This window comes from Hyperoodon ampullatus (genome assembly GCF_949752795.1).
Source record: "Hyperoodon ampullatus genome assembly, chromosome: 7".
NCBI classification, from domain to species: Eukaryota; Metazoa; Chordata; class Mammalia; order Artiodactyla; family Ziphiidae; genus Hyperoodon; species Hyperoodon ampullatus.
Window position 1 is genome coordinate 92,619,644 of NC_136920.1, and position 15,335 is coordinate 92,634,978.

Below are 15,335 nucleotides of genomic sequence, written 5' to 3' on the forward strand. Positions count from 1 at the left end.
TATAAGAGAAATAGCAGAGGAAAAACCTGTTTAGCAATATTCCCAAAGGTAGATGATGAGAAGGGGGCCAGCCAAGGAACACAGGGTGGAGACAGTCGTTAACCTGGATAATAAAGAAAGAACTGCATGAGAACTTTCCCTTCCATAAAGTTCAAAGTAATTAAGGGAGAGGCATACCCCAATAACAGTCCCCAAAGTAAGGAGCATCCCTGCCTTTATTTTACAGGTGAGAAAACTGAGGCATAAAAAGAAAAAGTGAGTTTTCCAAAGACAGTTTCTAGGCTGGAGATAAACTCCATCTGCCCCGCCATGAACTTAGGTGCAGTCACAGGCTACCAGCTCCCACTCACCTGCTGTGACTCCCTGGGTAGATATCCTTTCCCACCCAGAGCTGAGTGGTCAGTGGAAGAGAAGACATTTCTTCAAAAGAAGTCATCCTTCACGCCACACCACTTTTGATAGCAAAGAGAAGCCAGGATGTGAGTGCCTGTGGCTGGCACCTCAGGCTCAATCAATTCTTTTCATCTTATCATTGAGAAAGATATAAAAAGAAAGCGGGCACACGATAGGGATGAGCTAACGTAACCTCTCACAGCCTTTTGCCTGCCCCATCTTCCTCCTCCCTCTCATATTCTCTGTGTTCTTGGCATAATTCTTTCCCAGCAGCTCCCTTGAGCACCTTTCTGCTCATTACTTTACTCTACATGCCTAGATAAATCTCCAGATGATTCACTTCCTCCAAACCCACCTAATCTGATATGTCAGGGGATTCCTACAAAGAACAATCAAGCATTTGCCTGGAGGACTAGTGGACTAGATTTCTTCTGTTTTAATTTATAACATGAAAGAAGGAGCCTAATCTACACCAGGCCCCTGGGAACCCCACTTAATAGACTGTGCATCAGGAAACTTTCCAAAGACTGCTTTGGAAGATATCTTCCATCCTACTGGAATATTCTTTGATCAACTAACCAATTGCTAATGTCTGTTTCATGTCTCAGTGGCTTCTTGTTGTTGACCTGGGTTCGTCCTTTCATTCAGCGTATTGACCACTTTTTATGAGACTGTTTGTTATCAAAAGGCTATATGCACCTTCCTCTTATCAGAGGACAGAAGGAAGTATCTAGGAAGGGCATATACAACTCATCCATTTCTCTCACTTCTCAATATTGTGAGCAATTGCTCAGAGACATCCATAGAAGGTCTTGTTCCAGTGATGTGGCCAGAACACCCTGCAAGAACAAGGGAAAGAAAATCATTTCCTCCTCCTTAAATATGATCCAGTCTAGTCCCATCCTTCCACTTCGAAATTCACTGAAATTAGGAAATGGTGCTTTCGGCGGATAGCCCTTGGAAATATAGATAGAACGAGTGTAGTCAAACCTGGGAAAGACACAAGGTAATCCTCCAAAGCAGTATTTCTTCAACTTGATCAGTGTATAAATGTCTTTTTAGAGAAGAACAACTGTCATGTAGCCCCATGTTGACTTCATTGTATTTTAATGTTTCTTAAATATATATAACCATTAAACTAGCCATAAACTCCTTATGCATATTAGCCCTTAAGCAGTAGTCAGAATTAATTTGCAAATAAACAAAACTAAAAAATTAATACTGGAATTATTACCATTAATTTAGTATGACATACGACAGCTTGGTAAAAATTAATTTTTGCTCAGAATGTGAGTGTGAGTCCAAGCGCTATGGCATATGTACTTGCTTTTGAGTTTGGTCTTCCTCTGCTGTCACCTGCTATGCAATGACTCCAACCCTTCTGTATTTCTCTTTATGACAATTCTAAGAAATCACCATTTCTTCAGTACACGTTGAAGTCCTCTGGTTTTCACTAGAGTGCAAGTGAATTCTACTTCACCCCTCTTCTCATTCGTGAAACGTACTACTTGGCCCTAACGCAAATGCAATTGGAGCATTGGAATCATGTGGCAGTTGTCAGTTACGAGGTCTTCCAGTTGCCCCAGAATATGTGCATGTGTGTTTTTAATATCATCGAAATGAAAATATGACATAGAAAACTTCTCATGAAAAACTTTTGACTCTCCAAGAATATGCCTCTAGCCTCCCATGGAGGATCCACACCTTCCTGCTTGACAGATATGACCAGGGAACCACCCGAGCTTCTTCTGTCAGAGCCGATAATGACACGGGTCCTATACCACTGTCCAGACAGAGCTGGCCATGCTGCCATCACAGAGATGGGGGAGATGAGGAAAAAGGCATGGCTGCTCAGACTCAGCCATCTCCAGAATCTTCCAGATGGAAATCAGGCAGAAACTCAGTTCATTTGGAATACTTTGCACTTGCCACAAATGGCTGAGAGACTATTATGATCTAACCCTGTGTAGGATGCTTTTATGGGATGTTATAAAAGAGAAAATACACACACACACTGGCTAGCAAGAGAGCCAGGATGACATAATGGCCTATTTCATCTATAATTTCAGTGATTATGTAGATGATGAATAAAATCCAACTACAAGTGCTTTTTTATTATCTTCTTGATGGGGTAAGATCTGAAAGCTTGACCCCTGGAAAGTAATAGCCTCTTTTAGATGTATCCAGAGCTGGAATAAACCTTGGAATCTGGACTTTGACCTGAAACTCTTAAAGAGAATGCTGCTTATCACTCCCCTGGGGACAGAGAGAGTTTTACAATGAGATCATCTTACACTGGAGGAATAGTATAGATGACTCTTAAAAGTCAAAGGAATCTACCCCAAAATGGCTTCTACTGGGGGCAGCTGAGATATCAGATTGGCAGTGCTGAGCTGTTCACCAGGGGCCTCCTACCTTGACTAGGATAGAGGAGAAGGGCAGAGGTCAAGCTGCTGAGATTCATGACAAGGAAGCAGGGCATTCTATTTCTGTATTGAGGTCACTAGATAGAGCCAGACCTGAGTCATTCTTCCCAAAAGGTTTGAGCTTAGATCAAGTCCCTAAAAGCCAGCAAACCAATTTCTGGGCAAACTACCTAACCATACATCACATTAGCTGTCCTCTAGCCAGGGTGACCAGAATCTGGGTTCTTTCCAATAGAGTGAAATCTCTGGGTAATAACCCTGATGGTCTAGCATCCCTGGGGGAAGTACTTCGGCATGTGTGGCTGAGGTTGTTTACACCTGTTGACTGTCAGGCATTTGTAGTTGGAACCAACATCACTTGTAATGCTACCTGATTGAACCAAGAAGATTTCTCCTAGTAACTTCTGCCTATCTCAAGACTCACCAACCATCCAGATAACTTGGGGCATTATTCCCTATCAATGGGTTCAGCTAATGTGTGCTGAAAGGGGAAGGCGGATCAAAGCAGCCCTTCTGGGTAGAAGTGGGCAGTTGAGAGAAAGGGTTTGCAGGTCTCTCACACCTCTGATGGTGATACACAGTATCCATTAGAGAGATACCTCATCATCTGTAGCTGTCAAATCCAAACTGTCCTCTTTTAAGAGCCAATTTGTTTTCTTGCCAGATCAGTGCTCTTATCTGTAATTGTGTGGACCAGAAGCAACAGCCAATAACCAGTTAACATGCAATTCAGTTTCAGAAGAAAAGAAATGTCTTAATTCAAACATTTATTGTACAAGTGTGAAATGCCCTTAGTGAAATTAATGGAGGCTCAGAGACTGTAACTTATAAATCAGTTTGCCTGTGTGGAGCAAAGTGATAGAAGGAAATAATGTAGCTTTTGGAACAGACAAATGCAGCTTTGCTCAGTGTTGATTTTTAACACTGGGTCTGCTGTCATTACTATACTCTGATGATAATGGTTGTCAACATGCCTAGATCTTAGCTAGTATAATAGCTGGAACAACAGTGCAAGTTTCTAGTGCTCCCACTGGTCATAACTTCTGATCAGAGTGATGCTCCTCTGCCTACTTATTACACCCTCCTATACTCTAGTCTTGGTCCCCAAACAGGTGTCTCCAGATGCCCATTAATCTATCATTAGACCCCATCCTCCATTTTTCATTTGAAATGGACACAAAGAAATATTTCTACTTTTTGAGACACCCTTGTGTTGTACAGAGGCTGTGCTCTGATTCACACTTTTGTGTATAGCCAAATCTTATCTGCCTACCATGGTCCAATACATTTGCTCATGAAGCAGAATGTCACTGAAAGTGCTCTAGGCAAGTAGAATTTTCAGTTGAGAGCAGAGTATAGCTAGCTGTTCACTAAGCCTGTATGCTCTTTTTCCTTGCCACATAGCCAGGCCATACCCTTTCCTTACTTTTCTGTTGGATGTGGCCGTGTGACTGAGCTCTAGCCAGTGGAATTTGAGCCTAAGTGAACACAAGTGAAGTGAAGATGGGCTTGAAGTCCTGACCCTAAAAAAAATCTTTCACATACCATTAACTTGACACAGATTGATGATGACAGTTTTGGAAGCCGAAGTGTTGATGATGGAGTCGTAGGTGGAAGAAACTTGGGTCCTTGAATCACCATTTGGGGAAAAGCTGTGCATCAATCCGGAACACCTATTTTATGCTTTATCTGAGAGAAAAGTAAACTCCTTCCATGTTTGAGCCTTTATGTCATTTGGAGTTTGTTTGTTACAGTAGCGAGTATAAAGGCCAATAATACAATGTGTTCTACTGAATATAATGGGAAAGAACATCATATTTCAAGGTTCATAACAGTTTTAGGATGTTTTTCTCCCAAAATGAGTGTTTTAAAAAGACGACAGCGTCTTCATTTGCTTTGAGATTCAAGTTCCTTGTCTGAGAAAAAAAAGAGAGAGAATTTTGGACTAAATCTTCATGAACCCATATTGTGCTACTATTTTTTTGCTCCCACAGTCCTCTTTTTTTTTTTTCCTTTGAGAAATAAAATAGAAAACATAGGACCATACAATGAAAAATCTCCTTTATCCAAGTAGGATGGAGAAAAGTAAGGAGGCCAAGTCAATGTAAAAACAAATAAATACAAAATCTATTAGAATTAAACCAACTAGTTACACCTGGCTTTAACATTGCTTTGGAGCTTTTTATTGCTGCATAGAGGTATGTAAACAATGGTATATTATGAAGAGAGAGAAGGGTAGAGGGAAACATGGAGGAAGGAGGGGAGGAGGGCAGATACAGTGCTGAAACTCAAGTAGGAAACAAAGCAACATTTAGCATTCATTCCATGGCTCTCTAGCCAGTCATCTCAGATAGAATGTGACCCCACCTGTTAACGAAAAGAGCTATTGTTTGGTTCCTGCTTGCTCAACTCTTGCTCCTCCAACAGACGAATCTTACATGTACGTAGACACATACTCCCACATAAGCACACGTCCAAAAGCAGGTCATAATATCCTTCAGCATGAACTCCAAGAATTGCTACACTGTTAAATTCCGTCTTCCAAACAAACTTAACCTTCATGTGTAAGTGATTTGGCATTACATCTCTTCCTATTAAGGAAACAAAACAATTCTACAACACACAGCTTCTAATTAGTAATCCCCAGTACGAGATGTAAATTACATTAAATGTTTAAAATATTTCCGGACACACCTTAATCCAATAATCCTTTCTTGACTCAACAAGGGTCTTAAAAAATCGACGGCCATTTATCAACCCAAGAGAGCTGAGACCCACAATTCAACAATACACTGTTTTCATGAGAGGCTCCCCTGGTTGGCATGATACTGCAAAGCACTGTGGAATGCCAAACACCCAACTCTTTGGATTAAAAGCACAGTAATTCCATGAAATTTTTTGTTCTGAGTTGAGAGAATGGTTCTGTAGTGACTCACATTTCTTCAGACTTATCAGAGTAGCATTATGTCAAGTATTTCATAGAATGATCTTTTCTCTCTCTCTCATGAGAAAAGGGAAAATTTAAGGTGGTTTGTGGATCTTCCCTTCAAACTATCATAGCTAAAATTTAGTTTTAATCTGTAACATTAAAAAGATTAAAACAAACAAACGAACTGAACTTTATGGAGGAATGATCTGCCTCAATCTGGTCCATAGCTAAAAGGGTTTCAGTAACAAGAAGGGTCCTCTTACTTGGTCCATTCAACACTGAGCATGATAAAGATTCCAACCACACTTCTAGGCATAGCAAGTGTAGAATGAAGATGTAGTAGGATTTGCCCATGCCTTCTCTCTCAAATGTCACTGCTTTTTACCCACCACTGACATAAGGATAAGAAGGACTGCAGCTCCCAGTAGCTCTGAGCTTGACCATCAATGGCCCATGAGCATTCTCTCTTGAAATGTTTAATCAGACACAGAAGAACAAGTCTGACCTCAGAGTGGAAGGCTCCAAGGCCATGTTCTGGACTCAAACTGAATAGAATTGAGTATGAAAATCACTTAGGACATACAATTCACATTTCTTCCCATTTGCCTATTTGTTTAGTCCCTTGTTTCATTCCACAAAGGATTGAAACAGACCCTAGGGTAGGAAGAGGGAGAAACCATCAATGTAAAGTTATAAAATAAAAATAAAATATCAGACTGAAAGAAAAAGGCAGTACAAATATGTTAGCCATAACATAGATGCCATGACAGACAGTCATGTTTGGTCCTGGCCAAAAGAAAATATAACCAGGAATGTTCTTCAAGCTTTTGGTCTGACTGAGGTTCTCGAAATTTTAGAAGATGAAGAAAAATGTAAAAATAATTTTAAAATAATTTGTAATCCTATTACAAAGAGGTTTAGAACTGTTAATATTTTGGTGTGCTTCCTCCTAGTTTTTTCTCTTTCTCTCTCTAGATATACATAGATAAATTATATCATGTGCATTCTCCCGTGTCATTAACTACTTTATGCAAACATGATTTGTAATGGTCTTAAAATGTTACATCATCTTCCAGACTCCTTATTATTAGACATTTTGATTGCTTCTAATAATTTGCTACAATAAACTCATGATGAAGAGACTTATACATAATCTTTTCAGACATTTCTCATAATTTTCCAAGGATATATTTTTATGAGTGGAGTTACTAGGACCAATGGTAGAAACTTCTCTGTGGCTCCTGATAACTATTGTCAAGTCACGTTCTAGAACATCTGTAGCCATTTTCATTTTAACAGCGATTGACAAGAGCAATTTCTCTACATTCTTTTAAAAAATATTATTTTTAAAATTTTATTAATTTGATAGGTGGAAAATAGTATTTCACTATTTCTTCTTTTCTTTGACTTCTAATGAAATGGAATACTTCTCTTCTTATATTCACTAAGCATATGTTGTCTTTTTTGGAGGATAGCCTCTTTATGTGCTTGGCCACTTTGTAATTAATTTTTAATATGTTTTTATTGGTTTCTATTTTTCTGTTTTTTAATATAAGCTTTTCACATATTTTATTGTAGTAATTTATATTTATATTCTTGCTGTGCTTTGAGTGGATGCTTTTATTCTTTATATTTTCTAAATATTTATAGTAGAAAAGTAATTGAATATCATATATGTGCTTTGTTACCTACTACTTGATCCAATGCTAAATTATTCTAATTCTAAAGTATTTTGAAAATTATGAGTATTAAGTTTCTTCCTTTTGAATAATTTTATTTCTGTTTCATATGAAAGCATCGTCCCTCTCAACTCCTGCCAATTTTAATGAGCTTGATATTTGTAATTAGCAAGATATAGACTGTTTTTCATATTAAGAAAGAACAGTGTCCTACTTCACTATGATTTTCTTTTTCAATACTGGATACTAAATTTTATCAGATGTGATTGATATGATCATGTGGCCTTTCACGTTTTGACTTTTTGAGAGATAGTTTTTTAAAAAAAAATAAAATTGGATTCTTTTATTCAGGAATTCACTCTTCTATGTCAATATAGTTTTTTTTAAACCATACTGTTTAACTTCATTTATTGGTCTATTTAGTCTACTGCTTATTTATTAGTGTTTTATTTTGAATTTTTTATATCCACATTCATAAATTCAAAATAGAATTCCATAGTATTATTATATACATTATAGGTAAGATTTTTGGTATCACTTTTATATTAAATGAATTAGACATATTCATTTATTTATTACATTTGTTTAGGTTATTATTTCATTAGTTTATTATTTACTTTATTAAATGTATTACATATGTTCAATATTTTTCTCTGCTCCTATACTTTTTACAGTTCATATTATTTTTAGCATTTTAAAGAATTTAGTGGAAATATCTGTCCCTAAAACTTTTATCTAATAGAATAATTGCTTAATAATCCTTTGAAATATTTGCCATATTATTTCATCCTTAAAAAATTTCCATTTTTGTTCAAATCAACTTTGATAATTTGTAAGTTCCCTAGACATTTACCACTGTATTGTGTTTTTCAAAGTAGCATGAAGTTTCACTTACAACATTTTCATTAAAATTATTTTAATAATACATAGTACATATACAGCATTACATATTTTTTCATTCATTCTAAATGTGATGAATTTTTTCTTTATTTTCTGATTAAAATTTACTCATATTTTTCTTTCTCTAATTTATTTATTTCCATTGTTTTCTTTACTATTTTATTCTTCCTGCTTTCCTTATGTTGATTTCAGTTTCTAGCTAGTTGACGAAAATGATTATATATTTTTCATAACTAAGTCATGTTAGGCAATGAATTTACTTCTAATTAGAACTTTGGCCATATCCTTTAAGTTTTGGTAAACAATTTTCATTGTCATCATTTTATAAATAGACTTCAGTTGTAATTTTTATTTCTTTTTTGATATACTCACCCAAGGATGATTTACCATGCTTTTGTGAACCACCTTCCCCCTAAATACACATACAGCACTCTTTGATCTTCGTTAATATGACCTGAACTTTAAAAATATTTTTCAAGAATATTTTCAGAGAGATATTCAAGATGGCAGAGGAGTAGGTGGACCTGGAGTTCATCTCTCTCCACAGATGCATAAGGGATACATCTATAGATGCAACAGTTCTCACAGAACACTGGCTAAAAACTAGCAGAAGACCTTGGACACCAGAAAGGACTATAAAGATCCCTTCATAACTGGGCTACCCCTCCAAAAGCAGAGGCAGCCAGAGGATGTGTGTGCACCAGTCCACATGGGGAAGGAGTAGGGATGGAGCCCAGCACCACCTCCTGGTTCTCCCTCCAGGGAAACCAGGAAAACAAGAAGTAGCAAGAGCTTGAGAAACGCCTGGCTTTGAATTGGAGACCATTCACCTGCCTATTGCTTCATTCCTGGAAATTTCATTGCAACTAAGTAAGAAAAAAAAAACCTGAAAGAAAGAAAACAAAGAAAAATGCCCCAGAATTCCTAAAGAACAGGTCTTAGTGCTCTGGTGAGGTGTCAGGCTGAGCCTCTGAGGTGGGAGAGCCGAGCTCAGGACACTGGTCCACCAGAGACCTTCCGGCTCCACGTAATATCAAACAGCAAAACCTCTCCCAGAGATCTTCATCTCGATGCTAAGACCCAACTCCACTCAGTGACCAGCAGGCTCCAATGCTAGACACCCTGTGCTAAACAACTAGCAAGACAGGAACACAACCCCACCCATTAGCAGAGAGACTGCCTAAAATCATAATAAGTTCACAGACACCCCAAAACACACCACTGGACATGGTCCTGCCCACCAGAATGACAAGATCCAGCCTCATCCACAAGAGCACAGGCACCAGTCCCCTCCACCAGGAAGCCTACACAACCCACTGAACCAAGATTAACCACTGGGGGCACACACCAAAAATAATGGGAACTACGAACCTGCAGCCTGCGAAATGGAGACCCCAAACACAGTAAGATAAGCAAAGTGAGAAGACAGAGAAATACACAGCAGATGAAGGAGCAAGGTAAAAACCCACCAGATCAAACAAACGAAGAGAAAATAGGCAGTCTACCTGAAAAAGAATTCAGAGTAATGATAGTAAATGTGATCCAAAATCGTGGAAATAGAATGGAGAAAATACAAGAAACATTTAACAAGGACCTAGAAGAACTAAAGAGCAAACAAACAATGATGAACAACACAATAAATGAAATTAAAAATTCTCTAGAAGGAATCAATAGCAGAATAACTGAGGCAGAAGAATGGATAAGTGAGCTGGAAGATAAAATAGTGGAAATAACTACCGTAGAGCAGAATAAAGAAAAAAGAATGAAAAGAATTGAGGACAGTCTCAGAGGCCTCTGGGACAACATTAAACACACCAACATTCGAGTTATATGGGTCCAAGAAGAAGAAGAGAAAAAGAAAGGGACTGAGAAAATATTTGAAGAGATTATAGTTGAAAAATTCCCTAACATGGGTAAGGAAATAGTCAATCAAGTCCAGGAAGTGCAGAGAGTCCCATACAGGATAAATCCAAGGAGAAACAGGCCGCCAAGGCACACATTAATCAAACTATCAAAAATTAAATACAAAGAAAAAATATTAAAAGCAGCAAGGGAAAAGCAACAAATAACATACAAGGGAATCCCCATACGTTTAACAGCTGATCTTCCAGCAGAAACTCTGCAAGCCAGAAGGCAGTGGCAGAACATATTTAACGTGAAGAAAGGGAAAAACCTACAACGAAGATTCCTCTACCCAGCAAGGATCTCATTCAGATTCAACGGAGAAATCAAAACCTTTAAAGACAAGCAAAAGCTAAGAGGATTCAGCACCACCAAACCACCTCTGCAACAAATGCTAAAGGAACTTCTCTAGGCAGGAAACACAAGAGAAGAAAAAGATTTTCAATAACAAACCCAAAACAATTAAGAAAACCGTAATAGGAATACATCAATAACTACCTTAAATGTAAATGGATTAAACACTCCAACCAAAAGACAGAGACTGCCTGAATGGATACAAAAACAAGACCCATACATATGCTGTCTACCAGAGATCCACTTCAGACCTAGGGACACATACAGACTGAAAGTGAGGGGATGGAAAAAGATATTCCATGCAAATGGAAATCAAAAGAAAGCTGGAGTAGCAATTCTCATATCAGACAAATAGACTTTAAAATAAAGACTGTTACAAGAGACAAAGAAGGACACTACATAATGATCAAGGGATCAATCCAAGAAGAAGATATAACAATTGTAAATATCTATGCACCCAATATAGGAGCACCTCAATACAGAAGGCAAATGCTAACAGCCATAAAAGGGGAAATCGACAGTAACACAATCATAGTATGGGACTTTAACACCCCACTGTCACCAATGGACAGATCATCCAAAATGAAAATAATTAAGGAAACACAAGCTTTAAATGATACGTTAAACAACATGGACTTTATTGATATTTAAAGGACATTCCATCCAAAAACAACAGAATACACTTTATTCTCAAGTGCTCATTGAACATTCTCCAGGATAGTACATATTTTGAGTCACAAATCAAGTCTTGGAAAATTTAAGAAAATTGAAATCGTATCAAGTGTCTTTTCTGACCACAACACTATGAGGCTAGATATCAATTACAGGAAAAGATCTGTAAAAAATACAAACACTTGGAGGCTACACAATACACTACTAAATAACCAAGAGATCACTGAAGAAATCAAAGAGGAAATAAAAAAATACCTAGAAACAAATGACAATGAAAACACGATGACCCAAAACCTTTGAGATGCAGCAAAAGCAGCTCTAAGAGGGAAGTTTTTAACAATACAATCCTACTTCAAGAAACAAGAAACATCTCAAATAAACAACCTAACCTTACACCTAAAGCAGTTAGAGAAAGAAGAACAAAAAACACCAAACTTAGTAGAAGGAAAGAAATCATAAAGATCCGATCAGAAATAAATGAAAAAGAAATGAAGGAAATGATTGCAAAGATCAATAAAACTAAAAGCTGGTTCTTTGAGAAGAAAAACAAAATTGCTAAACCATTAACCAGACCCATCAAGAAAAAAAGGGAGAAGACTCAAATCAATAGAATTAGAAATGAAAAAGAAGTAACAGCAGACACTGCAGAAATACAGAGGATCATGAGAGATTACTACAAGCAACTATATGCCAATAAAATGGACAACCTGGAAGAAATGGACACATTCTTAGAAAAGCACAACATTCTGAGATTGAACCAGGATGAAAGAGAAAATAAAAACAGACCAATCACAAGCACTGAAATTGAAACTGGGATTAAAAATCTTCCAACAAACAAAGCCCAGGACCAGATGGCTTCACGGGTGAATTCTATCAAGCGTGTAGAGAAGAGCTAACACCTATTCTTCTCAAACTCTTCCAAAATATAGCAGAGAGAGGAACACTCCCAAGCTCATTCTATGAGGGCACCATCACCCTAATACCAAAACCAGACAAAGATGTCACAAAAAAGGAAAACTACAGGCCAATATCATTGATGAACATAGATGCAAAAATCCTGAACAAAATACTAACAAACAGAATCCAGCAGCACATTAAAGAGATCATACACCACGATCAAGTGGGGTTTATTCCAGGAATGCAAGGATTCTTCAATATACCCAAATCAATCAATGTGATACACCATGTTAACAAATTGAAGGATAAAAAACATATGATCATCTCCATAGATGCAGAAAAAGCTTTCAACAAAATTCAGCACCCATTTTTGATAAAAACCCTCCAGAAATTAAGCATGGCTGGAACTTACCTCAACATAATAAAGGCCATATATGACAAACCCACAGCCAACATCATTCTCAGTGGTGAAAAACTGAAACCATTTCCACTAAGATCAGGAACAAGACAAGGTTGCCCACTCTCAACACAGTTTTGGAAGTTTTAGCCCCAGCAATTAGCGAAGATAAAGAAATAAAAGGAATCCAAATTGGAAAAGAAGAAGTAAAGCTGTCACTGTTTGCAGATGACATGGTACTATACATAGAGAATCCTAAAGATGCTATCAGAAAACTACTAGAGCTAATCAGTGAATTTGGTAAAGTAGCAGGATACAAAATTAATGCACAGAAATCTCTTGCATTCCTATACACTAATGATGAAAAATCTGAAAGAGAAATTAAGGAGACACTCCCATTTACCACTGCAACAAAAAGAATAAAATACCTAGGAATAAACCTACCTAAGGAGACAAAAGGCCTGTAGGCAGAAAACTATAAGACACTGATGAAAGAAATTAAAGATGATACAAACAGATGGAGAGATACAGCATGTTCTTGGATTGGAAGAATCAACATTGTGAAAATGACTAGACTACCCAAAGCAATCTACAGATTCAGTGCAATCCGTATCAAACTACCAGTGGCATTTTCCATAGAGCTAGAACAAAAAAATTCACAATTTATATGGAAACACAAAAGACCCCGAATAGCCAAAGCAATCTTGAGAAAGGAAAACGGAGCTGGAGGAATCAGGCTCCCTGACTTCAGACTATACTACAAAGCTACAGTAATGAAGACAGTATGGTACTGGCACTAAAACAGAAATATAGATCAATGGAGCTGGTTAGAAAGCCCAGAGATAAACCCATGCACATATGGTCACCTTACCTTTGATAAAGGAGGCAAGAACACACAATGCAGAAAAAACAGCCTCTTCAATAAGTGGTGCTGGGAAAAGTGGACAGATACATGTAAAAGAATGAAAATGAACACTCCCTAACACCATACACAAAAATAAACTCAAAATGGATTAAAGACCTAAATGTAAGGCCAGACACTATCAAACTTTTAGAGGAAAACATAGGCAGAACACTGTATGACATAAATCACAGCAAGAGCCTTTTTGACCTACCTCCTAGAGAAATGGAAATAAAAACAAAAATAAACAAATGGGACCTAATGAAACTTAAAAGCTTTTGCACAGCAAAGGAAACCATAAATAAGACCAAAAGACAATCCTCCGAATGGGAGAAAATATTTGCAAATGAAGCAACTGACAAGGGATTAATTTCCAAAATATACAAGCAGCTCATGCAGCTCAATAGCAAAAAAACAACCCAATCCAAAAAGGGGCAGAAGACCTAAATAGACATTTCTCCAAAGAAGATATACAGATTGCCAACAAACACATGAAAGGATACTCAACATCCCTAATTGTTAGAGAAATGCAAATCAAAACTACAATGAGGTATCACCTCACACCGGTCAGAATGGCCATCATCAAAAAATCTACAAACAGTAAATGCTGGAGAGGGTGTGGAGAAAAGGGAACCCTCTTGCTTTGTTGGTGGGAATGTAGATTGATACAGCCACTATGGAGAACAGTATGGAGTTTCCTCAAAAAACTAAAAATAGAACTACCATATGACCCAGCAATCCCACTACTGGGCATAAACCCTGAGAAAACCATAATTCAAAAAGAGTCATGTACCACAATGTTCATTGCAGCTCTGTTTACAATAGCCAGGACATGGAAGCAACCTACGTGTCCATCGACAGATGAATGGATAAAGAAGATGTGTCACATATATACAATGGAATATTACTCAGCCATAAAAAGAAACAAAATTGAGTTATTTGTAGTGAATTGGTTGGACCTAGAGTCTGTCATACAGAGTGAAGTATGTCAGAAAGAGAAAAACAAATACCGTATGCTAACACATATGTATGGAATCTAAAAAAAGAAAATGTTCTGAAGAACCTAGGGGCCAGAAAGGAATATAGATGCAGATATAGAGAATTGACTTGAGGACACAGGGAGGGGGAAGGGTAAGCTGGGATGAAATGAGAGAGTGGCATGGACATAAATACACTACCAAATATAAAATAGATACCTAGTGGGAAGCAGCCGCATAGCACAGGGAGGTCAGCTCAGTGCTTTGTGACCACCTAGAGGGGTGGATAGGCAGGGTGGGAGGGAGATGCAAGAGCGAGGAGATATGGGGATGTATGTATATGTATAGCTGTTTCACTTTGTTATACAGCAGAAACTAACACACCATTGTAAAGCAGTTATACTCCAATAAAGATGTTAAAAAAAAAGAAAAGAATATTTTTAAGGATAATTGTTGACTTCTGCTCTCTATTTTGTAACCAAATATATTACTAATGATATCATTAAACCCTGTGTTCTACTGTCTAAAGATGTAAACAATAGTGGATTACTTAAAAGAACTATTCTTGATCCCATCATATTTTAAAACTTAATAGTTCTAGTATAACCTTTGTCTCAGTGCTCTTTGGTTCTGTGAAATAAACCATCAGGTTCATAGCATTGAAGTAGTCTGTCCAGGAAACAAGGTTGAAGTAATGTCCTATAGAGGTTCTAACTGTAGGCATCAATGGCTATTACATTGGCATCGTATTTATGAATACAGTATAATTTTACCACATTTGACACACTTTCCCTTTCATCAAGTTAACTGCAACTTTTCCTTCAAAACTCAGGAAAAAAAAAAAAAAGAAAAAACCTCAACAAAACTTTCTCCTTCTCCATAAAGCCATCCTTAATTTCCAGGTTTCT